At 42.1% G+C, this 26,174-nt stretch overlaps 1 protein-coding gene across 2 annotated transcripts in view; it reads left to right on the plus strand.

The window, feature by feature from the left end:
* rnf152 (ring finger protein 152) overlaps positions 1-26,174 on the plus strand; it is a 49,581-nt gene that overhangs the window by 10,564 nt on the left and 12,843 nt on the right. Inside the window, exon 1 of one of the 2 annotated variants that reach the window (XM_013139512.3) lies at positions 22,635-22,663. The exons of the other annotated variant lie outside the window; for it this stretch is intronic. The gene's annotated coding sequence lies outside the window, so the exon portion shown is untranslated. Of the gene's footprint in view, positions 1-22,634; positions 22,664-26,174 lie in introns of those variants that run through there. 2 annotated transcript variants of the gene reach the window in all.

Consider the following 26,174-nt stretch of genomic DNA (forward strand, 5'->3'; position numbering starts at 1 on the left):
ACTGGACTCAATATATTCGAAAAGATGAGTCGTTGGGGATTATAATAAACCCAGTGAGCCTAGTGAGTCCAAATGACAGTTTCAAATGTCCTGATCATTAAACTCACGTCATAAGGTTTATGATCACACATGTTTGACATACAGTGAGAAGATGACATGGTGTCATTCCCTGGGTTGTTCTGAACAGAATGTGACTTTCTACTGTGAAGAAAAGGCTCAGCAGACAACACACATGAATGCACTCGTGACTCCTTTCCAACCACACCAAGGTGACGATCCGTTTCTCTGAAATGACTTGAGAAAGCCCAACATTGTATCTCATGTTGGCAACAGAACCTGTTTTCGAATGATGTCCATCTGACCCAGATTGACGTTTGTAGCGCGGTGTCTTTGTGTTGCGTGATCAAAAGCAGCTATTGCGTGATAGAAGCGATGCAGGATTGTGTTGTTAATAAAGCAACTACAGGGTGCTTGCTCTGATGTTGTCCATGGCACCGTTAGGAGAGCAATAAACTAAAATCCCCTTTATATGTGTAGACTTCATAAAATCGGAGGGAAATTACTGCGCAGACTTTGTGTTGTGGCCTTTGTGTTGGAAACAGCAGGTCAACCACTTACTCAAACCCATGTCATTTTTTTCATCCCATGTCGCACTCACCCTAAATTTAATTGGATTATTCTTATCCTTTACCCAATGTATCTAAACTATTTTCTTCACCAGTAAATGAGGATATATAATATTAGAAATTCACATATAGTTAACAGTGTAATGTCTGGATGTTTCAGGTCAACTGTTCTGCCCTTATCTTTAGACTAATATTGTTCCCACCATCTCCAGACAGTACTGATACCATAATATGCCTATGCTTTTCATACAGTATTTCGTCTGTAACAGCGTTTAAATTTAGCCCTTTTCATTTAGGCCAATTCCCGCAAGTGTACGGCCTAATGATTATCATCATTACCTTGAAGAAAAAGGCTGTAATTTGGCGCGTGGGAAACATTTGTCAAATGATCCGAATATAATTGATGGATGGAGTGTGAAGAAATATTTTAGAGAGAGAACTGAGGGAGGTGAAGAGAGGGAGGTGAAGGGAGAGACACAGGAAGAGAAGGATGGACAGGGGAAGGAAGAGAGGAGGAGAGACCGAAGGAAGTGACAGAGGGATGGAGAAAACAACAGCGAGAGAGAAGGTGGGAGGTTGACAGAAGGGCAGGAGAGCAGGTTGACATCTTGTTGAGTCAAACCTGCCCCGCCCCAAGGTTTGCCCCGCCCCAAGGTTTGCCCCACCCCAAGGTTTGCCCCGCCCCAAGGTTTGCCCCGCCCCAAGGCTGACGGTTTGCTTCGATGTTGAGGGGCGGAACTTACATTTTAAATTGTCTGCATACTCTGAGAGGAATAGTTGACCAGAGTTAGAGCTTATTCCTGACTTAAACCCTAACCCACTACCTAAACTTAACCCTTAATATTGACCCTAAAATTTTTCTTTTGAACTTCAAAGCTGGAACATAAGCTCGCCCTCATCATTTTGTGAACCAATTATATAATTTCTGCCTACTTGGTAGAACTGCCTCCAGAACAAGATTCATGATCAAAAAAGGTCTAACTTTCTGCGGGGCGGGGGAGAAGGTGTGAAAATAACCAGAAGACAACATGACAGTGAGTGATGAATGCTTCAGAGTTAGATTGATGGTTACAGTGTAACATCTCTGAGCTGTGAAGGTCTAACCCTAAACAAACTGTAACATAATGTTGTGACAGAGAACCGAGGGCGAGACCCCTCGGAGAATGTCGTTTCAAGCGTCCAAGTGGCACTGTAACACCTATTGGCCTGTGGTTTATACTAGTTTGGGATGCAGACAGTTTCATTTGCTAGGTGGAGCTGGTGACACCGCACTCGATCTGTGACCTGTTTATTGACAAGATGCTGAACTGCGGAACACCTGACCCATCAACAAAAAATCACAGTGGTACCTCTTAGGCAAGTCTTACTTTCCTCTCAGTCAAATTAAAATGGATTTATTGGCATGATGTAACCATGTAAATATTGCTGAAGAACCCTCTCGGGATAATTATGAATTCACATTATGTCATCATTAAAGGACCAAATTACATTTTACCAGGAATTTTTTTAGAACAATAATGAAGAGAAGAAAAAAAGAAAAATGCACGATATACAATGGCGATTGAGACAGGTTTGCTGGTCTGCCCAGACTCTGGCCCTGATTCTGGGGCTGTCGGCAACGTAGTGTGATTCCAAAGCACATCTCTCTGCCTCCTGCCCCAAAAGCATGTGGAGCCTAATTTCATCAGAGGTCTTTGAAACCTTGAATAATGGGCTCACATTCTGGGAAATATCACTCCGTAATTGTCTAATATTTCTGACATTTTGTCAGGGAGAAGCCGCTCTATCCCAGGTTCTGCTGTTGTACAGCGTTTCACAGCAGTTACTGCTTTGTCTGTCTCTTTTCTCTCCTTCTTTCTCTCAAATGCAATTAATCCAATGAGATGGAAAGGAACTCTGAATGTTTTTAGTCTCCATTCCAACCCTTTGTCAGCTTTAATCTGCATATTTAGTTAGATTGTTTGATTAGTCTGTGATGCAAATCGTGAGCGTGTCCCAAATGACTCTTTATGGGCCCTGGTCAAAAGTAGTGCACTACTGTACAAGGAATAGGGTGCTATTTGGGGCGTCATTAACTTCTGCCTCCAAGCTTGTCTGGTTTGTATCACTGTGTACTTAGCAGATACCTCACCTGACCTACATTTGAGCATCTGCCTGTCTGTTTTCAGTAGGCCAACTTGCTCTCTTACATGCATGGCTTCATTATTTAATGTGGACATTGACGCCGCGTTGATCTCCCCTCGTTGAAATGTTCTGAGGACATTAGCGAGACAACCATGACGCCTCCACGTTATGTTGATAGCATAAGGCAATTGTATTATACAGTCCGGTGGAGATCAGAGGCCTGTCCCGTGCAGTTCACTTGGTAAGAGTGTGATGCTTTCAACACCGGGGTCGCAGGTTCAATTTCCACAGGGACCAGTTTGAAAAAGTATAATAAATGTATGTACCTGCAACTGTAAAAGGGTCTGGTAAATGACTTCACTGTAAATGTCCAAATGGAACCCTATGTCATAAGTATATAGAGATACAGTGCCCTACTTTTAACTAGACCTCATGAAGCCCTGTTACACCTCATAAGTAGCAGTATGGTGTTTTTTTGTGATAAATGCGTCTCTATGGGAAATTTGTATTTGTGTTCATTCATGTATTTCCATCCATTAAAACGCATACAAAACAAGACTCATACACTATGTAGGAGAGGGGAGGCCTTTTTGGGGCCTAGGCTAGCTTATTCTTGATGCAGGGCTTTTCTATTGGTATGTAAGTGGAGCTACCTTCCATTTCTCCCTGGTGTCCTCTGTCCGATGGCCAGGTAGCTAGATTATATTCTCCCTGTAAGTCACTCCCTTTCTGCCTGCCTAGCCACGGGCATCTCATTTCACTTTCAGATTTGACTCGGGATTGAATCTGAAAGTTATTTCCTCTACCGAACAATTGCCTTTTGGTGGCGGCTTGGTCGAGCTGGAGCCGAACTGGGTTTTTTGCCGGGTGTAAATTATCGTCTCCGCCTGGGATGCCGCTGGATAGGAGGGGATGGGTGGGTTTTTCAGAGTGCCCCCCCCCTGCTGTGTCAAGCTTGCTTTGGGACTGGTTGTTGAAACGCCGTCCTACTGTGTTGAATCTATGGGATGGAGGAGCCAAAACAAAGACCCGTGGAGATCCTGATTGGGGTTTATTTCCTGGTTACAAGGGCACAAAATCAGCGCACCAAATGGCACTCTGCTCCCTAGCCTGTATAGTGCCCCGCTCTGAAGGGGCTCCCTTAGGGCTAAAGTAAGAAGCTGAACAGCAGGGACAATAGAGATCTCCCAAAAAGCCACTTCTTAGTGAAACCTTGTCAATCAGAATGAGAGGGAGAGAGAGAGAGAACAGAATGTCCATGTCAAGGATACTGCATACACAACTCTTTTTTCCTTTTCATCCCCTTTGACCAACTGTGTCAGTCAAGACACTATGTACTCTGTTACTTATTTTCTGTCTCTCTCACTTTCTGTTTCTCCTCTGTCCCTTTTTCTTCCTCTCAGCTTGTCTCTCTCACCCTCTCTGTCTCTCTCTTTGTCTCTGGCTTTTTTTTCTGCGACCACAATAAAGATGTTGCAGTAGGTTTGGGTGTGTGTATTTGTGTGTGATTGTGTCTGCATGCGTGTGCGGGTTTGTTTTTCTACGCTATCTAATGTTATTAGACTGTCCTTTTGACAGTAGCAACACATATCATGTCTGAATGGGAATTAGAACAGTTGACACCTACAAATATCTTGGCATTTGGCTTGTCTGCTCATTCTCTTTCAGTACCCATACAACCCACCTTCACTCTGAAGTTAAATGCAAGAATACCCTTGTGAAAACGAGCATCCTGCCAATATTTGACTACTGTACGCTGATGGAGTCCACGGGCTTGCTGTTAAAAAGCTCCTCAGTAAATGAAATGTAATTTACCACACTGGAAACTGCTTTGATACCAGATACCCTTCAACATTAATCACTGTGACCTTTACACTCTCGTTAACTCGCTCACCCTACATACACAACACCAGACTCGCTGGTACAAACTTCTTCACCACTCCCCTTTAGGTAAAAGCCTCCTCTACTCAACTGCTCCCTTGACATCTGCTACTTCAATAGTGACCCTGCGGACTGGTATACTTCCTTTGTTCAGCCTTTATTTTAGTTTGCTGCCACCAGTGACTGGAACTAGTTACAAAATACCCTTAAGCTTGAAACTTTCATCTTCAAAAATGAACGGAACAAGCTTCTATCTGATCCGTGCACCTACTGAACCTGACAAACCTGTGTGTGGCTGACTGTGCTTAGTGAAATGAATGACATTGTACTATACTTTCCAGCTGCAGACATCATTGGAAGTGTAAAAATGCTACTTTAAGGTTGCTGGGTTAAATTTAGGGATAGGGTTAGAATTATGGCTTTAAGAAATATTATTTTCATGGAAGTACATTGTTGTCCCAAAACTGTCCTCGGAAGTATAGTATAACCGTGCACGTGTGTGTTTGTGTGTGTCAGTTAATTCATCTAATATGTGGAAATAGAAGATCGAAGTGCATCCAATGCCTCATTGACCTGACCTGTCTTTAGTTACTTAACCTGCTAGCTAGCCTAGTCCACATGCAAGAGCAGGACAAATAGGGCCGCTCTGACAACTGCTTCAGTGAGGATTTGTCATCCTGCACATTAGGTGTCCACTCCACTGTGTCTCGACCACGGCCCTTCCATTAGGCCATGGGGCTCGGCCAGCCGCTGGCCAGAGGGGAGGCGAACGATGCTGGGGTGAGTGTGTATGCGTGGGTGGTTGTGTGTGTGTGTGTCGGTGTCCTGAACCTTTGACCTCACTTTGGCTGGGCGGTCTGCGGACGAATGTTGACTGCGGGTGGCCACTGATATTTTTCTCCAGGCGAGAGATGGAATCTGAGGCTGGTGTTCTGATGGTGGGGAGAACGGGAGCCAAAACCGGCTTGGCCGTAGGGCAATACGGGCAAAACATCACACTGGCTGGTCCATCTTTAGCACCGTGGGCCGTTCTAAATGGCGGGTTTAACAATGACGGTTTCTGGTCCCCATCTGTTAATGGAAGGAAGTGTGCGGTTTTACAATGAGATTTACTGGCAGAGCAGAGAGCCCGGGGGTGCAACTGTTCACTATACATACCAAACCAGCTAGACCGTTCCATTCTGGCTGATGGTAGTGCTCAACTTTCCCAAGACAACATCCTGTTTGTTTGTGTGTGAGTCTTGTGGGCCTAAACGTGAGGCGTTTGATTTGATTGGCCTGTAATCTAATACGTACCAGAGGTTTTTATAAACGTTTGCGCTTCCCAAATGATGCCCTATTTGATGTGCTCTACCTTTTGACCAGAGCCTGTGGGGGAATAGAGGCCACTTGAGATGGTGACTCTGGCCCAGGCTAAGGATGCACATATACAGCAGTTTAATCTGAATGCTAAATGTTATTAAAAGCCTTTGCTTCCCTCCCTGAGGTTGGCTGCCTCCGATGCAGCACCCTGTTTACTACATAGTGCACTGCATTTGACTAGTCCACTCCAGAACCGGTGGAAAACAACCCACTACATAGGGAATAGGGTAACATTTGGGACGCTGCCGAGGATAGTGTGTACTTGTTAATGAGAAAAGCACCCCAGGGCCTATTGCATTCATTGTGCAGCAGGGCAGCAGCTAGCGTGGTACATTCAGTAATTAATTGCTTTAGTGCCTGGACAGCACTGTAATGGTTCAGGAGATAAACAAATAGACTCGCCTGTATGTATAATGTGTGTGTGTGTGTGTGTGTGTGTGTGAGCTCTATGTCCTGTAATCTCTCTCTATATATATATCGCTCTGTCTTGTTTTCTCTCTTCTGTGTCTGTCTGTTCTCTCTTCCCCATCTCTCTCTTTCGTAATATTTGTTTCTCTCTATTGGCAAAGAGATGAACAGTAGGTCATAACAACATTTTTAAATGGCACTTCTCAGACGCCGTGATATCACGCAGCTCTACGGAGAGCAGGGGAAATGCTAGGACCAGACTATGGCTCAGACAACTGTTCTGGTGTTGGTTGTAGGGCTCTCCACGACCCCAAACCAACAATAGGTGACCGATAGTTGACTATTCGTTCGACCTATATAATGCCCTAGATTTCCATAAGGACGCGCACTTGAAAAATGCCATGGGTCGTGGTCGCTTTTAAAAGTGAGCATTTTTCGATATTCCTAAAGTGCTCCAAAACGCTGGTAAACAGAGGAGTCAGAGGTACTCACAGTATCTGTTCCTCATGTCATGGGGTGGTAGATAGCCTTGCGGTTAGTGTGCCTTAGAGTGGCTCGAATCCTCAAGCTACATTGAATCCTTATGCTGGCGATGTGAAAATCTGTCCTTCTGTCCTTGCCAAGTCACTGACCCTCAACTGTTCCTGCACGTTGCCCTTGGTAGGAGTGTCTGCTAAACGACAACAAAATAGTCTCTGTTTTAATTGCACTGTGGCTGCAGGTGTCGTTGCACAGTACACTAGTTTTGTTTTTCACTTTACTTTTCATGGTTAAAATAACCAGGTCACTGTCATCCATTGTGATCCAGGTCATTGTCAGTACACCTGCATTCTTAAAATGCAACACATTCGGTTCTATGACAGGAGCTATTCAACTCTTGCCCAGGAAGGCCAAAATACTTCTGTTTTTCATCCTCTCCTTCTAATCAGCGATTGATTGACCTGGGACACCAAGTGAGCTGAATTAACTACCAGGTAGAATAAAAAAAACAGAAATGTTTCGACCCAGGACTGAAGTTGAAGAGCCCGTTGCTATGGATTCATCCTGAGACAGAGGTGGATCAGATAGGACACCATGAAAGAAAATCCATTTGTGGCAGCTCAACTAAAATAATCTTGGTTGGCCAATGTCCTTAACAATCGACCGCTGGACAAAATGACCACCAACATTTGAAGAGTTGGCTGAGACACAAATAGATCCAGGCTAGGGAAATCAAATGATGTGTGATATAATTCCTTTCCACAGATCTCAAGATCCACAGTCTCTCTGCTACAGGGCCACATACAGAGCCTGTCTGTCAGTCTGGCTGGTTGTCAGGCTGTCTCGCTCCCTTCTTTTACCATTGTCTGTAAACACTACAGACAGCCGGGCTGTAGAACGAAAGCCATGTCGGACAATGTAGATGACAAGATAGAGAGAGAGAGAGAGAGAGAGAGACAGACAGACAGACAGACAGAGAGGAGGGAGATATATAAAAACTGAGGCAATAAGGGATGAATAGAGCGGCTGAACAGAAGACCTGAAGGAAAGGATAGGACCAATGTTGGAAAGGAAAAGGAGATGTCGTCTTGTATGGGTTGTCTGGACATTTCACCCTGTCATCTATGCACTGCATTACTTTGGACCACAGAGCTTTAGTCAAAAGTAGTGCACTAAAAATGCAGTACGGTACCGTTTCGGACCCAGACTCTATTTCCACGGAGATGAAGCAATAGGTTTAAACGTTTCAGACTGCTGATGGAGGGAGACAAGATGGGGACTGGATATAGGAAAAGAGAAAAAAATGGGGCATTTGTCAGGGTGCACACAAGGTCTAACTGAGATTTGGTTTCCACTTGGGTCAAGTTCCACAGTGTTGCATTAGGTTCATTGTAATACAGGGACAAAATGACTGATTTTTCACCTTCCTGGTTTACGGATTTTGAATTACTGGCAAGATGCCTGAATTGCTAGGCTACCTGCCGAACTGCGGTGAAGGGAGAGGATGAGCGAGAGAGGGGAAGAGAGGCTGGATGAAGCCCTGGGTTTAAATGATCCAGCCTACTGATGAAGGGGGAAGAAGGAGTCAATAGGGGGAGTGAGTGAGAGATTATTGAAGAAAGTGGGAGTGGGTAGAGGTGGAGAGAGGGATGAAGCCTTGGGTTTAAACTAGTGAGGAGAGAAGCTGAGGAGAAGAGGAGACGCAAAGGGAGAGGGGAGGTAGTGGAAGTCAGACCCGAGGAGGAGAAAAAGGCAAGAGACAGGGGGAGAGCCAGCGAGGGAAAGACAGCCGTGGAAAAGGGAAGGCTTTTTGATGTATATTGGTTACAGCGGACAGCAGAAGAGAGTTGGTATAATTTGGTTTTAAGTTGACGTAATTAGAAGATTAAAGCCTCAGCAGTTTTCTTCCAGCTAATTTGTTTGAGAAGAGGCTGATTTCCCCCCGGTGCCTTGCAGGAAGGCCGGCGGTGACAGCTCCAACACAACACGGACTCAAACGCCGACACCACTAGTGTGTGCTGATGGCAATGTGACAATGAACAGCAGGTGTCCCAGGTGATGCGTGTTTGGTGGTTTTCCCCCACGCCACCCCTCGCCTCGCTCACCGTGTCACCACTCCCGCACGGTGCGCGGCTAGTGGCCACTGAACGAGTTGTGGGGAAGCGTCACGTTCCTTTGTCTCGGCTGTTTTTCGCTTTAGTTTGTGCCATCTACAGCGCAGGTGAGCCACATTTCGGATTTACCGGCGGGGGAGCATAGACCCAATTGGGGGTGGGGTGGGGGGAGGTGGGGTGGGTTGGGGGGGGGTGAGAAAGAGAGGATGGGGTGGGGAGTGGGGTGGAAGCAGGAAGAAGGAGAGATGAGAATGGGTGTTTTATGTGGAATGAGTAACAGTGTGAATCAGCTGTGCTTCCTGCCCTTGAGGTAAAGTTTCACGCACTCAAGTTTTCACAACATGGCCTTGTAATAATGACAGACTTAAACACATCCGAGACACAGGCTCATGAATGCCTTCGGCCCTCTCTCTCTGTCACATCATCTCTTTCTCGTCATCTATCTATTCTTCGCCCCCCCCCCCCGCCTCCCCATTTAGTGAAACGTAGAGGGGAGACATATTTATATTCCTCCTTCACACCCATCGATGCACTGACCACCACTGTGCCTCGGGTCATGCAGCTACAGACAGACCCTCGGTCTCATTGAGGATTACACATCTCTCAGGGTGTTCCTCCTTATCGTTTTCCCCGTGTGAATATATTTCCAATACTGTTTGAGTCCAGCAAGGCGTGTTTGCCTTGTCTGCCCAGCTCCATCTGTGGTTGAATCTGACCATCCAAATAATCTGCAGATAACCATGCACTACTGTCTGTCTGTCTGTCTCTCTGTTCACTGGGGAGGGAGGGATGAAGAAAGGGATGGAGGGAAGGAACGAGAGGATTAGGTCCCAGCTTGCACACACAGGACAGGACAAGTTTGCCCTTCAGCAGATAACAGCCTGCTGGGCTTTCTCTATAAAAACAGAGAAAGAAAAGAAAGAAAAGGAACACCCCTGTCTGGGTTTCTGTCACATTTTGCTGATAGATAACATAACTCGCGACCATATCCATGTTCTGAACCCTGTTCACACTAACAGAATAGCAGGAACACATTGGAGTGCGTCAGGCTTGGAATTGATGAATCTTGTAACCATGACAACGGCTGCTCCAAACAATGGGAGAGATTGAGGTTATCAGGAGTCCGCTGAACCCCAGTCCAGCGTTCTGAATCAACCACTAATTTGAAAATATTAAGAAGACAATGTTTTTTTATAAGACAGATGGTAGCGGTCCTGGTATTCACACACACATGTTTATGTGTGTGTGTGTGTGTGTGTGTGTGTGTGTGTCTGTCTGTCTAACTCACAGTAACACTAATTGGCTTCCCTTCTTTCTGTCTTTGTGTGTACCAGTACACCCAAACTGACTGGCTTTGCTGACTGTGCAACCTATAGTACCTCTATGAATGTGTGTTTCATTGACTCCTCTGTCTTTGGGAGTGTGTGGGTGTGTGTGTGTTTAATTGACCGCTCTCAGTGTGTGTGGGTGTGTTTTCCAGCTTCTAAACCACCAGCTCATTGTGTCTCATTTCCACTGATTTGCTCATTGGTTGGTGATCCTCTAAACTTTAGAGAATCCCCAACAACTGGGCCCCAGACCACTACCGGGCTGTGGACAATTTGCTACCTGGCTGCCGGGCCTTGACATAAATGTGTTTTCCCACTGCGCTCACAGGGAGGGTAAGCAATTTACTGGGGGCAGCCTAGTCTATAAGCCATTAGGGACTCCCTGAAACCTTTCTGTGAACAGAAAATCACACCTACAACCTGTGCTGATTGTATGGAGCGAACACTCATGACATTGATTCTGACCTCCTTTCCGCTCCCCAGGCTATCGTGCTTACACGGGCGTGACCGCAGTGCACTATTCATTTTTTTTTAGCATGTTCCCCCACCCAGATTTGAATGACAAGCTTGAACACAATTGAAGTGACTAAATAAACAAATGTGTTTAGCTACTCTTTAAAAAGGTAGGGCTTTAGAGGTTTCCAGAAGATTGGATGCGCTAGGTTCATTGGGGGTGCCAGGTGGGAGCTTTGACTGGGCTGAACAGAAGTGGCCCTCCTGTAGGGTTTGGATGGCCAAGAGACTAGAGACTAGAGACTACAGATGTCAGATCAAAGAACGCGGGTGGGGAAGAAGGGTTTGATCATTGCCTGAAGGAAGGTCCCCTTGGCACTCCATTCTTGTAATGGAATGGTGGACGAGAAGGATTAAATGGAAGATCTCTAAATGGAACATTTAAGACGTGCTGTGGTGTTCTGGGGGAATTGCAGGGGTTGGACAGCACAAGCATAGAGCCCTACCTACAGTGATGTGGGGTAGTCCAGGCGTGAGGTGAAAATGCACACAAACAGGCTGTGAAGAGTACTCTGCATTTACAATGCTGTATGTGTTACCACTTCGCTTAGGATCTGTTTAAATCAATGCTGTCTTGAGGTAGTCCCAAATGACACATTACGCTCGCAGTGTGCAACGCTTTATAATCAGTGGAGCACAGACTATGTAAACATGATTAGGACAATAGGTCATCATATAAGGGGACACATGAGGGAAACAGCAGTATTAGTTCTGTTGCTTTGGACATGGTTTTGCAAGTGTTAACTTCTCATGGTTTTCAGGAGGTAGTCAAATTTGGCTTGTCGACTTGGCTGTAACTTGCAGAGAGCGGGGTGGAGCTCTTTGTTGCGGTTCCAGTCCTTATATGCACATACATAAGCCATCCCATGTATGAATACGACTAGGCGTTGAGGGTCAAGTTGCTGTGTTTCATATCCCTTGTTTTGAGGCAAAAATAACTGTCTTTGCTTAAAAACAGAAATGTTATGTAAATGATGTGTAAAATAAGGTACAGTTCTTCTCGTTTACTCTCTCCTCTGTTGTTCGGTGTAAAAAGGCTCTTAGAGCCTAAGGACAATTGCGAGAGAGATATCACAGAATGTGTCTGAGTAAACACATTAGCTACAACATCAATTCTGCATTCAACCTCACTGTACTTAGGAGAAAAGATATAGACTGTGTGAATAGATAAATTACAAGTTCAGAAAGCTGCAATACAGGCAGTCACAAATACCAAATGAGATGTTCAACAGCTCCAGTATTCATTCCATCCTGTAGTCTACTTGCTATAACCTGCTTCTTGCCCTTTTCCCAACTGCAAACATGTGGCCTTTCTACTTTAAAATCAACTGTATTCTAAAACCAAAACAGTGTTGTGATTACTTTGCCAAATGTCAAGCTCCTCTCCTTCCAAGAAAGCAATGCTATTGCGTTCTGTTTGTCTGTCGCAGTATGCAGTGTATGCTTTTCCAAGTATTTTGATGGTAGCGATTATGAAAGTGTTTGAAAACACTGAAACTATGTTGGTTGTCTGAGTGCAAATGAAAGCGTTCCACAGGTGCATACGTTGGTAAGAAATGACAGAAGATAATGTAATAAATGTATATGAATTAATTTGCAACCTCATTATACTTGGCTCGGGGTAGTTGTATGTGAAAAGGAAAAATGCGTGTGTGTGTGTTTGTGCTTGCTTTGGTATGCGTGTTTTCTTTAAGGATGTTTATTTGTTTTGCATCTGACCTTTGATTAACCCTTGTGCCCCACCCCTTCCTTTGTCCCTCCCCCGTGCCGTTGGGCATCATCAGTGCAGAAACATGAAAACAGAGAGGTTCAAAGAGTATCGGAGAGATGGGGAGAAAGATAAATAAACGGGAAGCGGTAGGAGTGAGGGCAGAAGATCATTCCCACAGAAGAGAGACAGAGAAGAGACAGACAGGCAGAGACCTTGTCAGGGCGTGTTTAAATGTGATGGGCAGGAGAGGAGGTCAATCCCACGGGAGACAGAGAGAAAGAGAAAGACCTTGTTAGGGAGTGTTTTCATGCCACGCACAGGGTGTGTAGTGGAGGGATACATCAGAGGTTTATGTTCCATCTACCCCCTCTCTGCTTTCCCATGGCCCTTTATCATCCTTCCTGCCTGGCCCACTCCCCCTGTATCTGCTTATCCACATTTTCACATTTCTTTTGTCTTACTATGCCTCGATTCGGTCTCCTGTAAATGTTATCTTTATTTAAATAATGATTGTACTCTTTGACTATATCTTTTTTGGGTTCACATGAAATGTAGTTCTTATTTTTGTCACTACTGAATCAGACAATATCCAGGGATCAGCAATTGTCAAGATTGTGCTTCTGAAGTTACTGACTTGTCGTTCTAGCACTTCTCAGCTCATAAAAAGATGGCTATAATGGTTTTCAGTCATTAATTTCATTCATGGTTTGACATTATTTAATGCAAGAAATCAGAATATAAATACCATTGGAGAATATACAGAAAACCTCTGCACCAAGGGATCCGCATCAATGCTACGTAAATTATGTCAAGCCTTGCAAAACAGCTGGTCAGGTAAACCCTTACATTTAAAAACCAAATTAATACTTTTATGACTGCTATAGAATATTAGTTTTTGTTTTTTTCATTCTGCACCAGCTAAGCTTCTTAACTACTAGAATTCTAACACACCCAATTTTGCAGAAACCTGAGTTAATAATGTGTCTTGTTTCAGTGAAAATTCATTTAAATAATTACACTGGTAATTCATTTTGTTACTAATTACTGAGCTAATGCTACCTGTCCCGTGTCCTAGGCACAGCCCCACCTGTTGTCAACAGAAAAGAACTGCAACATAATTATTTTTATTTCTCAAGGATTACTTCTTATAATTTATTATCTATGAATATAGCATCTCCCTAAATTGCATATCATTTGTGTTGGGATTTTATTTCATGTACATTGGTCCCTGCCTTGCTGCGTTCTGACGATTCGAGTTCGCAGTTGTAGGCCATAGGCTAAGTGTGAATGTGGGGCGAGCCCCTCTCTCACAATGCAATGTACATTGCACGTGTGAAAATATTAATATGCATGCTTCTTCAATGTAGATCACACAAATATAATGCCAAGTAGATCTGACAGCCGGTAGCCAAACTACAGCGTAATTTTGTATTTCAGACCTGATTGGCTATCTGTCTGTCTAGCTCCAACATTATTTGTCAAGAAGAGCGAGGAGGGTAGATTGTCTTAGCTAGCTTGTTAGCTTCACAAACGCCAGATAACTTGAGAAAATGAATAAAGTTGATTTCATACCCGAGCACTGGTTTGAAACCCTTAATTTTGAGGAGAAACTTGAAGTAAAGCGACTTGGTGCCCATCAGCCACGGGATATTGTAATCACTCAAACTGCTGGTAAAAGTAACCGTGGGTTTAACGTGGAGTGGTTTTTGAAGAAAAAGTGGCAAACGGTTAGCATACAAAAGAAGGCACTCTTCTGTTTTCCATGTCTGCTATTTGGGTGAAGGCGATTCGAGACTTCAGAGACACTATGATGCTCAGCCCATCTTCAAAGGGACATGTAGCACTGTACAAAACAAACTGTTTGACTGTGTGTGAAGTGTAAAGGGGAGAGATAGCCAAGCAAGTGGACGAGAGATAATTTGTTGCCATACAGGCAGATGAGATGTCTCCTGTAAAACACATGGTGGTTGTGTTATGATACATGTTGCCTGAAAATACAATGACAGAGAGGTTTTTGGAGTTTGTGGAAGTCAAAGATAAAACTGGACTCTGCCTCTCTAATAGCATCAAGGGTGTGCTGGAACCACTGAAGCTGGGACAAAAGCTGATCGCTCAGACTTATGACGGTGCGGCTGTAATGAGTGAAACGTCAGAGGGGTACAGACGCTAATGAAAGAGACATACCCACGTGCCCAGTTTGTTCACTGCTATGCTCACCAGCTGAACCTGACCTTGCAGCAACTTTGTTCAGCAAGAATGAGCATCTTGAAGGTGTTTTTTGCAGATTTAATTGCTTTTGCCACCTTTTTCTCTGGCGCTCCAAAACATGTTGTGGCACTTGCTGATGCAACACAGAGATGCATTCCTAGGACACCCGCTGTACGATGTAACTTTAAAAGTAAAACTGTCAATGCAGTTTGGGAAAACCGTGCTGCTCCTGTGTATGGAAGACATACGCACACAACCAGGATGGGATGAGGCCACCATAAGTGTCAAAAAAACTCTGAGGCCCCAAGCCTTCCTGCAGCTGCTGGAATTTTTTTTCTTCCTTATGCCAGAAGTTTGTTTTATACAACACTGCAAAAACGGAGCATCGATGCATCTGGGATTAGCAGTATGCTCACCCGTTTCAAGGAGAATGTCCAGAATATGCAGAAGCAAACAGATGAATGGGCTGCCATCGTTCACGATAGAACAGACGAACCAGGCCGACGAGTAACCAACACAGCGCCGGTGATGAAGGAGGCATGCAACACAGTCAACTCCCAGGTGGAGCAGAGGTTTTCACAAAGTGACCACCTGGTTACTGCCAAGCTGGTTGACAACTTGCTCTTCCCACATTCCCTACATCTGAGCTTGACTGTGCGGTGAAACTATGGCCTCTAGGAAACGAGGAATAGTTGAAGTCTGAGCTGACCACTCTGTACCGCCACACTGAGCTTCACACTGGTAAGACTGTCGCTGTTAAGATCCATCCATGAGAACAACCTAGAAGAGGCTTTTTCTGAGACTGTCACTCTGCTGAAAATTATCATAACAACACGTATGACGACATCCGAGTCAGAGAGGAACTTTTCCACCTTGAAGAGGGTAAAAACCTGCACTGGCAATACCATGGGACAGCCGCGACTCAACGCATTGGCCATGTTGTCAATCGAAAGCCAGCTGATTCAGCAGCTACATGACTTAATTCCCAAAGTAATCGAAAAGTTTGCCCAGAGGAAGAACCACCATTCATTGGTCATATTTTTGTGCTGGATTGATTGATATAGATGGTGACGAGTGTCAGTGTGTCCATGCTTATCTATTATGGTTGTTGTCATAGAATGGATCTGTATCCCTAAAAAGTTGTCTTTTAGCTACGTTCTGGCCCTCAATGGTGTTGAGCTCATTGCTGTTCCTGTATGGCCCTGTAGGCCCATTGGTTCTGAGCTTTGTTGCATTCCTAATTTAGGTTTGTAAATGTGTGTGAGAGAGAAAGAGAGCAATTACACAAGAATTTCTCTCTCTCTCGATTTTCAGTATGTGTACTACAACTCCTGGTAGAAGCTAGCCGCTCTGTCGTTAAAAGTGTTTTTTGATGTGTTAAATATACCCATCAGTAGCAAGAGGGAATTTTGTAGCTTTACTGGTATGTAACCTATATTTTGAAATGGTTTGTGACCCACCAATGTTACGCCACTGGTAATCTGTAACATAAAATTTTGATTACTCAAATTCAGTAATGTTATCGAATTACTTTGAATTACTTTAGATTACTTTAATATAAAGAGGCATTAAAAAACAAATCGGAATAGCCTATAACCAACTGAACACCTTTTGTGGGATCAATCAATGTTAGAGTTTACATAGCTGTCCAACAACGTAATTTGCATTTTACCTTATGAGTTTTGTTCAGCGCCTTAAAGGATTTCTTAACCATTGCTTTAAATCTCTACATTACACGCAAAAGGTCTGTCAGATATTCAGTCAGATATTCAGTCGTTCCAAGTAATCCAATATCCCTCGATCTTCCAGAATATGGCTATTTATCTGAACATAACCCACAATCGAAGGATGTGTTATCCTTTTGTGTTATTCATTTTATTCATGTTTTTAATTACTTCAAAACATTGTTGAAAAATAAATGGCAATTTCTTAAAAAGGGTATTGACATTGTTTTATATAAGAATCAAGATATCCGTAGCTTTTCACGCATACACTAAATCTTCAGTAGTCTGATGTTTTGCTCCACAACCACCAACCTTGTCAAAACGTTGCAGAAACCCCAGACATGCAAATGCACGTTTGTAATCGTGAACATCTGCACGCAAATACGTTTTACCCACACAAACGTAACGTGATTATTAGGGCCACCAGTGATGGATTTTCAAAACGCAAATGAAAGAAATGAACTGTGATTATACACATGTACTCTTAGCTTAAAGTCAATGTCATAAGCAGCCAATGATCACCTAAGGATGCAATATTCTGAGATGTAAAGCAAGCAGAATCACATGGCCTACCTGTATGGACGTAGTTGAGGTGGTTGTCTACTGGTCTACTGAAAATCATCATCCTTCGCCAGAGTGCTTCCCAAAACACCTTTTCTCCTTAAATATCTTGATTAATTCCATATAATGTTTTATCTTGAATGCAGCATTATGTTACAGCTATCTAACAAATAGTTGCCTAATCTTCAAAAACATTTCCTGTCCGAGGCTGTGTTGTTCGGTGCATTTGACAAATACACCTTGAAACTTTAAAAATATATAACACGAGTCCTATCACGTATCATTGTTCTGAGAAAGATGCGTTGAGTAGATAACTAAATCACATTTAAATAGGTCGGCTAATATTATTGTAGATACACTAGAGCGTCATCAGTCACTAAACTGGTTATGCGCGTCCACCTTGCACTCATGATGATCACACACACAACAACTGAGGCGCTCAGTTGTTATTTTGGTTCAAATGACAATGTTTTTAAAACATTAAATAAAAAAAATCAAACAATGCAATTATTTCGCACACCCATTTTTTTTCAATTGATGCAATCCAAAAGTCATAAAACTTTTCTAAGGTATCTGTAATCTGATTACAGTTACTGATTTTTTGTAATCAGATTTTCTTTACAGATTTTCTTTACAATTACTTGTAATCCGTTACTCCCCAACTATAGCTAGCTAAATGTGATCGGCACAGATGGTACGCAAACTTTGCAGTGTTTGACTGCTTAGCTAGCAGACTTCAAAATACACTCACCTAAAGGATTATTGCTATCCTATCAATATGGGCCAACATTTCTAAAGAATGCCTATAGCACCTGAAACCATATATATACACTCACCTAAAGGATTATTAGGAACACCATACTAATACTGTGTTTGACCCCCTTTCGCCTTCAGAACTGCCTTAATTCTACGTGGCATTGATTCAACAAGGTGCTGAAAGCATTCTTTAGAAATGTTGGCCCATATTGATAGGATAGCATCTTGCAGTTGATGGAGATTTGTGGGATGGACATCCAGGGCACAAAGCTCCCGTTCCACCACATCCCAAAGATGCACTATTGGGTTGAGATCTGGTGACTTTGGAGTACAGTGAACTCATTGTCATGTTCAAGAAACCAATTTGAAATGATTCGAGCTTTGTGACATGGTGCATTATCCTACTGGAAGTAGCCATCAGAAGATGGGTACATGGTGGTCATAAAGGGATGGACATGGTCAGAAACAATGCTCAGGTAGGCCGTGGCATTTAAACGATGCCCAATTGGCACTAAGGGGCCTAAAGTGTGCCAAGAAAACATCCCCCACACCATTACACCACCACCACCAGCCTGCACAGTGGTAACAAGGCATGATGGATCCATGTTCTCATTCTGTTTACGCCAAATTCTGACTCTACCATCTGAATGTCTCAACAGAAATCGAGACTCATCAGACCAGGCAACATTCTTCCAGTCTTCAACTGTCCAATTTTGGTGAGCTCGTGCAAATTGTAGCCTCTTTTTCCTATTTGTAGTGGATATGAGTGGTACCCGGTGGGGTCTTCTGCTGTTGTAGCCCATCTGCCTCAAGGTTGCGCGTGTTGTGGCTTCACAAATGTTTTGCTGCATACCTTGGTTGTAACGAGTGTTTATTTCAGTCAAAGTTGCTCTTCTATGAGCTTGAATCAGTCGGCCCATTCTCCACTGACCTCTAGCATCAACAAGGCATTTTCGCCCACAGGACTGCCGCATACTGGATGTTTTTCCCTTTTCACACCATTCTTTGTAAACCCTAGAAATGGTTGTGCGTGAAAATCCCAGTAACTGAGCAGATTGTGAAATACTCAGACCGGCCCGTCTGGCACCAACAACCATGCTACGCTCAAAATTGCTTAAATCACCTTTCTTTCCCATTCTGACATTCAGTTTGGAGTTCAGGAGATTGTCTTGACCAGGACCACACCCCTAAATGCATTGAAGCAACTGCCATGTGATTGGTTAATTAGATAATTGCATTAATGAGACATTGAACAGGTGTTCCTAATAATCCTTTAGGTGAGTGTACATGTCTACAGTATGCGGTTGGCATATGCCTAGTCTAATCTAGGGGTGTCGCAATATACCAGTTTTCACGATAACTGTGTTATTTAAAAAATGAAATACTGATATTATGTTAATAATACACATGATAATACCGTATTCACTAGACAAAAATGACAATGTATTTTTCCCGAAATTAATCTCAGGCTTTGTAGATCTTTTGTTAATCTAGTTGCCTTTTCACTATCCATTAAGTGCAATAGTTCTTTTTGTAAACTTTCATTATGTACAGTTATGGTTACAGACACTCTCCACCTCCATACACTCCTATTTTGAGTGTAATTAATTTGCCAAAAAAGAGACAAAACACGCAATAAACAAAGTTGCAGATGAATTTGACTGATAGCAGAATTTCTTAAAAGTTTCTATAGATATCATGATAGTATCGTTGTTGTGAATTATTTTGGCCACGATAGTCGAGTAGTGAAAATCTGATCTCATGACAGCCCTAGTCTAAACAACATACTGTATCCATGTTGGTCTCTAATATGTGAGTGGGTTCCCATTGAATTGTGAAATTGGTGATGAGTCCCCTTTAGTGAACCACATCGGTTTTAAACATCTGTGACTTTGTGCTTGCATAAAATACAGCTGAATAGAATTATAATGCCATTAACTTGTTTTGGGCCAAAGTTTCATTTGGGTAACTGTCAGGTAACACACTCCCTTGATGTTCCTGCTTTGCGCTCGTTGTCCTGCATTCCATTATCATTTGGAGGGCTCTATGTATGCATTATGTCATTTGTCAGGAGGTAATTAGAGAGAGCGCTCCATTTTAAATGTTCGAGTTGGAAAACCTGGTGGGATGAGTACAAAGGAAGAATGTCAAAGGCTGTTGATTTGCTGACTTCTGGGGTCATTTGCTGAGGGGATGACAAAGAACCAGTTGATTCCTGACTGTCCGTAGAAAGGAATGAATAGCTGTAGAGTGCCAAAGGGTGGATTTAAAGTAGTTGGGAAGCCCATTTATTGTCAGTAAATATCACCTTTGATACCTTCTGGAGGTAGTTACCTATGGTACTATATTTACATTTTTCTTTCTTTTTCCTCACTGTAATTTTGTGTGTGGGTGATAATAAATGTTGGTGAATACTATCTTGAAAGGCATTTTGTGTCTTTTTGTGTGTGTATGTGTGTGTTGGCCTATATAATGGATGTCTTAGAGGGTGATTGAGTTGCGAAGGGGTGAGAAGGGGACGGGAGTGAGTCCTATATTGATGGATTCATTACAGTCAGTGCCAGCATGCGTCCCAAAAGGTCATCCCACTTCCATAGGGCTCTGGTGATGAATAGTGGCCTACATAGGGAATAGGACACCATTATTGAAGCAAACTGAGTGTCTGGGCTGGCCCAGGGCTGGGATGTGGTGTCAATCATCTCATCGATCCATTTGTGTTTTCACCAGCCAGAGGTGTCCATCGCTCTACTTTCTTCACCCATTTCTATTTTTTTTGCTCTTAAAGATATGCGTAGAGGGAAGCATAGAGACTAAGAAACAGAAAAAGGGGAAGAAGAAAAGAGGGGTAGAGGCAGAGAGGGAGAGGGTGTGAAAATAGCCAACAGGCGACAAGAAAGTCATTTCTCAAAGTCATTTAATCCCAGAGCGGCAGTTGTTATGGCTGAATACTGGCTCTGGTAGTATGGTTTGAACATTTGGGCCATTTCTTAGAACAGGCTTATCATTTGTTACACACTGATTGTATGTCTCTGTCTGTCCAATTGGAGACAACTTACTCACAGTGATCTGCATTTACTCTAAAGTCATTTAGGCATTTGTGCCAGGGATAATCACAGCATGTTCCTCTGGGGACTGCTTGCATAAAGAAAAATATCATTATTTTATTTAAAATTCATTTATTTTGTTTACATTTTTTACAAATTCTCTATATTTTTACTACCCTAACTTATTTTTACATAGTCATAACATAGTGCATTAATCAATATCATTTTCCATTTTAGGCCACATTAAGACAATTTGAAACAATTATGTGATTACATGTTTTGGCATTAAGGCTACTCCCATCACAAATATTCAATCAAATCAGATGTGTTTTATAAAAACCTTTTTACATCAGCAGTTCAAACAAATGCTTATACAGATACCTGGCCCAGAAATCCAGAAGAGCAATCAAAAACATGGTATTGATGCACAGTGACTAGGAAAACCCCCAGGTACTGGGTTTTGAACCTGGGATTTATAATAAACACATCTTAATAACACACATTGTGTTAAGCTTGGAAAACCAAATTGAAATCTGAAGGATTTCGTGTCTATTTCCTGTTGCTAATGAAATGCATTAGAATGGTATTGGGGAGTTCATTAAATTGTCAAGGAACATCATCAACTAATCTTTGAGTGTAAAAAAAGAAGACATGCCTTGCTTTCAATTGCAATTTTGCCACAGCTCCTTTTCATGGTTCCTACAAAGCTTGTGTGAGTCGTAGAGGAAAAAAGAAGGCATGCATGTATGTTCCTGGCAGTCATACCTTCAAGGGGACATAACAGCTGGTCGCTCAAACTGTTAAAAATATATAATCAAAACAGTCTGAGAAACGTTGATATAGTCAGAGCATTAAAACTTTGATCCAGTCATAATTTAAATAATGTACATTCATAGAGCAATCCAAGTCAACCCCTACATCGTGGCCTTGCTCTTGCCATCTATTTTTAGGTACATTAAGTACAGGCAGAGAGTTGTCCTTCTAAATGGTGTTAGCTGGTGATGTCATTAATGTTTGTCAAGAGCGGCTTTTTTTCTTAATGTTCATCTGGAGAGGCTTACTGAGAACATTTAAATGACATTATTACTATCTCTTTTAATAAGAATCAATTTGTGTTTATAATTGGCATGTACTCAAAGGATTATAGCGATTTCACCTAACTAATATGAAAACGGACAGAAGGAAGGACAATACAAACAAGTGTAGAATAACACATATTTATCAGTAAGCAGACACTCAGGGACAACCTGGGTGTTTTACTACTGAAAAAGTAATTTATAATCCACTCATTGAACTAATAACCCAGGCGCATTCACTAGTAAGTAATGACCAATCAATGCTGCTGTCCTATTGATGGCAAATCTGCATCCTAAATGCCACCCTTTTTAGTTAATAGTCAATGGGCTCTGGGTAAAAGAAGTGCACATTAAAGTAACAATATGCCATTTGGGACTGAGGTAGAAGTCTTTTGAGCTCAACGAAAGACTGCCTAACCACAGAGGATATAGCTGTACAGTCTACCATTCATTCCAAATTGAATCTCTTTAATCCATATGGTCCCTGGTCAAAAGTAGTGCTCTATGCAGGGCATATATTAACTCTATCTCTGAGTGGTTTGTAGCTTAGCTAATTGATAAGTCACTATTCCACGCATGTGCACCTGTTTCACAACAGTAGGATCTATGAAGCTGTTACTGGCGCTCTGCAATAGTTCCATATGAGAGAGCAAAGAGAAGAGAGGGAGAGAGAAAAAATATAGTCAGTGTGCAAATACATCCGCTTAAACCTGCTCTACAGCATTGGGGAACAGCTAAGCTTCTCAGGTAAGGTTTTGATAAAAGATTATAAGATTAGCTCTCAGGTCTGTATCGGTTTCGCTTTTTTCCTTATTTACACCGTCGACGACAGAGAAGAATATGTGTGTGTCTGATGTCTGTATGTCTGATGGTAGTACACTAGTTGACGTCTTCAACTGTACATGTCTATACCATGTCCCTCCACAACACATATTATTTAGATCATTTGCCATTAAAACCCTCTGAAGTCTATAGAAGATTTGACCGTGATGCCTTTGGCAGTGTTATTTTAAATAAGATCTAACAGTGGTATGATGTTAAACTCCTAGTGGGCAAAATGAATGGGAATTCAATTTCGTCTGAAAAACACATTGAGATAACATACTTTTAATTCCAAACCTGGTTGAAATTCGATAATTTCATCCAGTTTCTCCACTGGAGAGGTACTGGAAGGGTTAAAGCCTGCTGTGGAGATGAGGTCCTGTTACTGTGGTTATAACGACAAAGTAGCTGCTGTTGATCTTGACAAGGTGACAAGAAACAAGCAGGCCAAAAATGTCCTGCCATACTCCAAGAAACATTATTGACAACACTCAAGTAATGTGACAGTTCTTGTCTTTGTGCAATGAACTAGATCTTCTCTGGCTTTACTCTGTTTCTTGATATCATTACAGAACACTGTTTCATGATAGCACTACAATTCTCAGTCCCATGCGTAGCTCCAGCTGGTTAGCATCAGAATCTATAGCCAAGAAAGGCAACTTCAGTCCTGGAGGGCTGAGTCACTTCTGTTTGTTATTTTACCTGCTAGGTAAATATCCTCACCTGGTGTACCAGGTCTAAATTAGTTTCTAAATGGATGGAGAGGATGAAAACCATACATGTTTTGACCCTCCAGGACCGGAGTTGCCTCTGTCTAATGAAAAGTATGCATAGTAAACTTTCAGTGTAATCACATACATTAAAAAGAAAAGTTAATTGTGTATTTGCTTTCAGACTGTGGGAGAACTCATGTAAATTGTTCAAGGAAAAATGTCAAAGGATATTGTAAAGAACTTTTTATACTTGTTACTCAAAGATGCATATACAACAACCTACCTGCTCAAAAATCTACCCCAAAAGAGTCTTCATATGACTCTTTGAGGAACCATTAAAAAACGTCTTTGAATGACCCTTTCAAATGACAGATTCAATGTGAAGAAACCTAAAGGATCTTCCAAACAATATAAACTTTTTAGTGTGTAGATACACATATTGTTAGATATATACATGTGAACAACATTTATCATTCATATTTCCAACTGTCATGGTTAAGACTCTGTTTGATTCTGAAACTAAGCTCATTTGAATCCGGTTCAACCTGTTTCAAGCTGTCTGGTACAGCTGTATTTTCCTTCTCAATCAGTAACTACATGTCTGGCATATAGTAGATAGATGCTAAGGCTGATGAAATCACACAACCTCTTCTTTCAACTGCTCCTTTAATCACATAGATAATAGCCCTACCGTCTGTACTCTTCATCAATTCTGTCTAAACCTACCTTTCATCATCAGACCAAGACATGGTAATGCTATTAATAATTAGGATGTTTTAGTCTATATTAATTAATCATAGAACTGAGGTTGATGTGATTGCCTTTGGAAGACAAAGACATTGCCTCATTTGTTGGATCTGGCTATTATACTAGAATATAGATAAGAGTTTTATTCCAAAATGCTGTATATACATTTTCTGAAAAGTTTGAATTAAATTGTTTTTCTTTTATTATGAAGAGGTTTGTTGTTGGGGTGTTGTTCGATGACACATTTTCAGAAAATGAAAATGTGTCAAAATAACAGAAAATGTAATTAATTTACACATAACCAAACATTAACCCTTTGGCGCGTACGATCACACTGGTGTGATCAATCTAGAGTGGTCCCTGGAGCGTACGATCACACCGGTGTGATTAGAACGTCATGTTTAGAACGCACCATTAGCATACCTAGCTACAAGTAACGTAACAATGGCTGGTAAAACCGCGCTATTATTTACTCACATTTAGCTCAAACAGTGTTTATAACTTTATTTCCTGATTGTAATTGTTTCAAGACCATACTATGATATTAACCAGGTAGAAAGCATTCAAATCGGGACAAGAAGTGTTAGTTACGTACCAACAGACAGCCAACACTAATGCACAAAAACGAATTATATTAGCGACTACTACCGATCAAAACCATTGCAAAAACTTTCTAGAAGTTACGTTCCCCGTTGTATGCATTTTATATAGTTTATTCATTTTCACTGCACTGAATAACTGGTCACGATTTGTTAGCTAGCAGGCAGCTGACGTTTGCTAGCGGTTAGCTGACGTTTTCCAGCTAGCTACAGTAATAAATCAACCAACTTTTGCAACTCTTAGAATTTGAGTCAACGAGAGAAGCTTGCAATGCAATGCATGTAGTGTTCCTTACCTAGCAAGATGACTGTTCAAATGCTGGCGTGAGTTCAAATGCTGCAGAGTACTGAAGTCACGTGCAAAAAAACTCACGCTGGGGGGTCGGTAAGGAATATTTGAAACTCACGCGTGAAAAGGTTAAAATATCTATTTTGTATTGACTGAGTTATTACTTTGTAGAATCACCATTAGTCATATGCAGTATATTTATATATGCATATACACATGCAAATCATGGCCAGTGTATTGTTTAAATTGAATCTTAGAATGGTTGAAACAAATTACCTAAACCCCTGGCATAATTATTGGTGCCTGGCTTGCCGGATCCATTATCTCAGCTGGTTCCAGTATTTTAGAACGGCTACCCACTCTGCCTTTCACACAGAACAGTGTCCAACATTCACTTAGACTGGTGCGAAAACAAAATCCATTTGTTGGCTCTGCTAAAGTTAAAACCAATATTCCCACATTGGTGTGGACCACATTCATATCAGACGCTGCATATCGGAAGTTACCTTTAAACTTCAAACGTGCAATAAAGTCGCTCTGCCACTTTAATCCGGGCCACAGAGACCTTGAGAAGTAGTTATTTCATTCAGGGCTTTAGAATCCAGCTTGCCTTGTTTTAAGTCTCCACCACACGAACCAGCTACAATTTAAGAGTAGTTGTCAGAGGGCATCAGCCTGTGAAGGGCTTTGCATTGGTCCAGTTGGACACCCCCTTTTCATTAACAAGCTAATCATTTCCTTTGATGACATTGTTTTTCTTCGTAGATGAATTGACAACTCAGAAAAAACTCTGTTAATTGATTAATGTCAACTTCTTTACCGTTACTTACTTTTGGGAAACGTGTTTAACGAAATGTAGCCAGCTGAGACATTTGATCAGCCAGTCAAGTCATATTGTTGGGTCTGTCCTCCACAGGTTTCCACCTTCATGGTTTGTTGATAAGAAAGGAAAGGTATTGGTCAAATATTGGTTTTGGAGAATGAGACACAAGCCCTTCAAGAGATGTATGATGACCTCCCGTTCAAGGACATGCGCGCACACACACACAGCACTGCTGTGTGGCAGGTTTGTCCTGCTTTGTATATGT

Source organism: Esox lucius, chromosome 21 (assembly GCF_011004845.1).
Source record: "Esox lucius isolate fEsoLuc1 chromosome 21, fEsoLuc1.pri, whole genome shotgun sequence".
Lineage (NCBI taxonomy): Eukaryota > Metazoa > Chordata > Actinopteri > Esociformes > Esocidae > Esox > Esox lucius.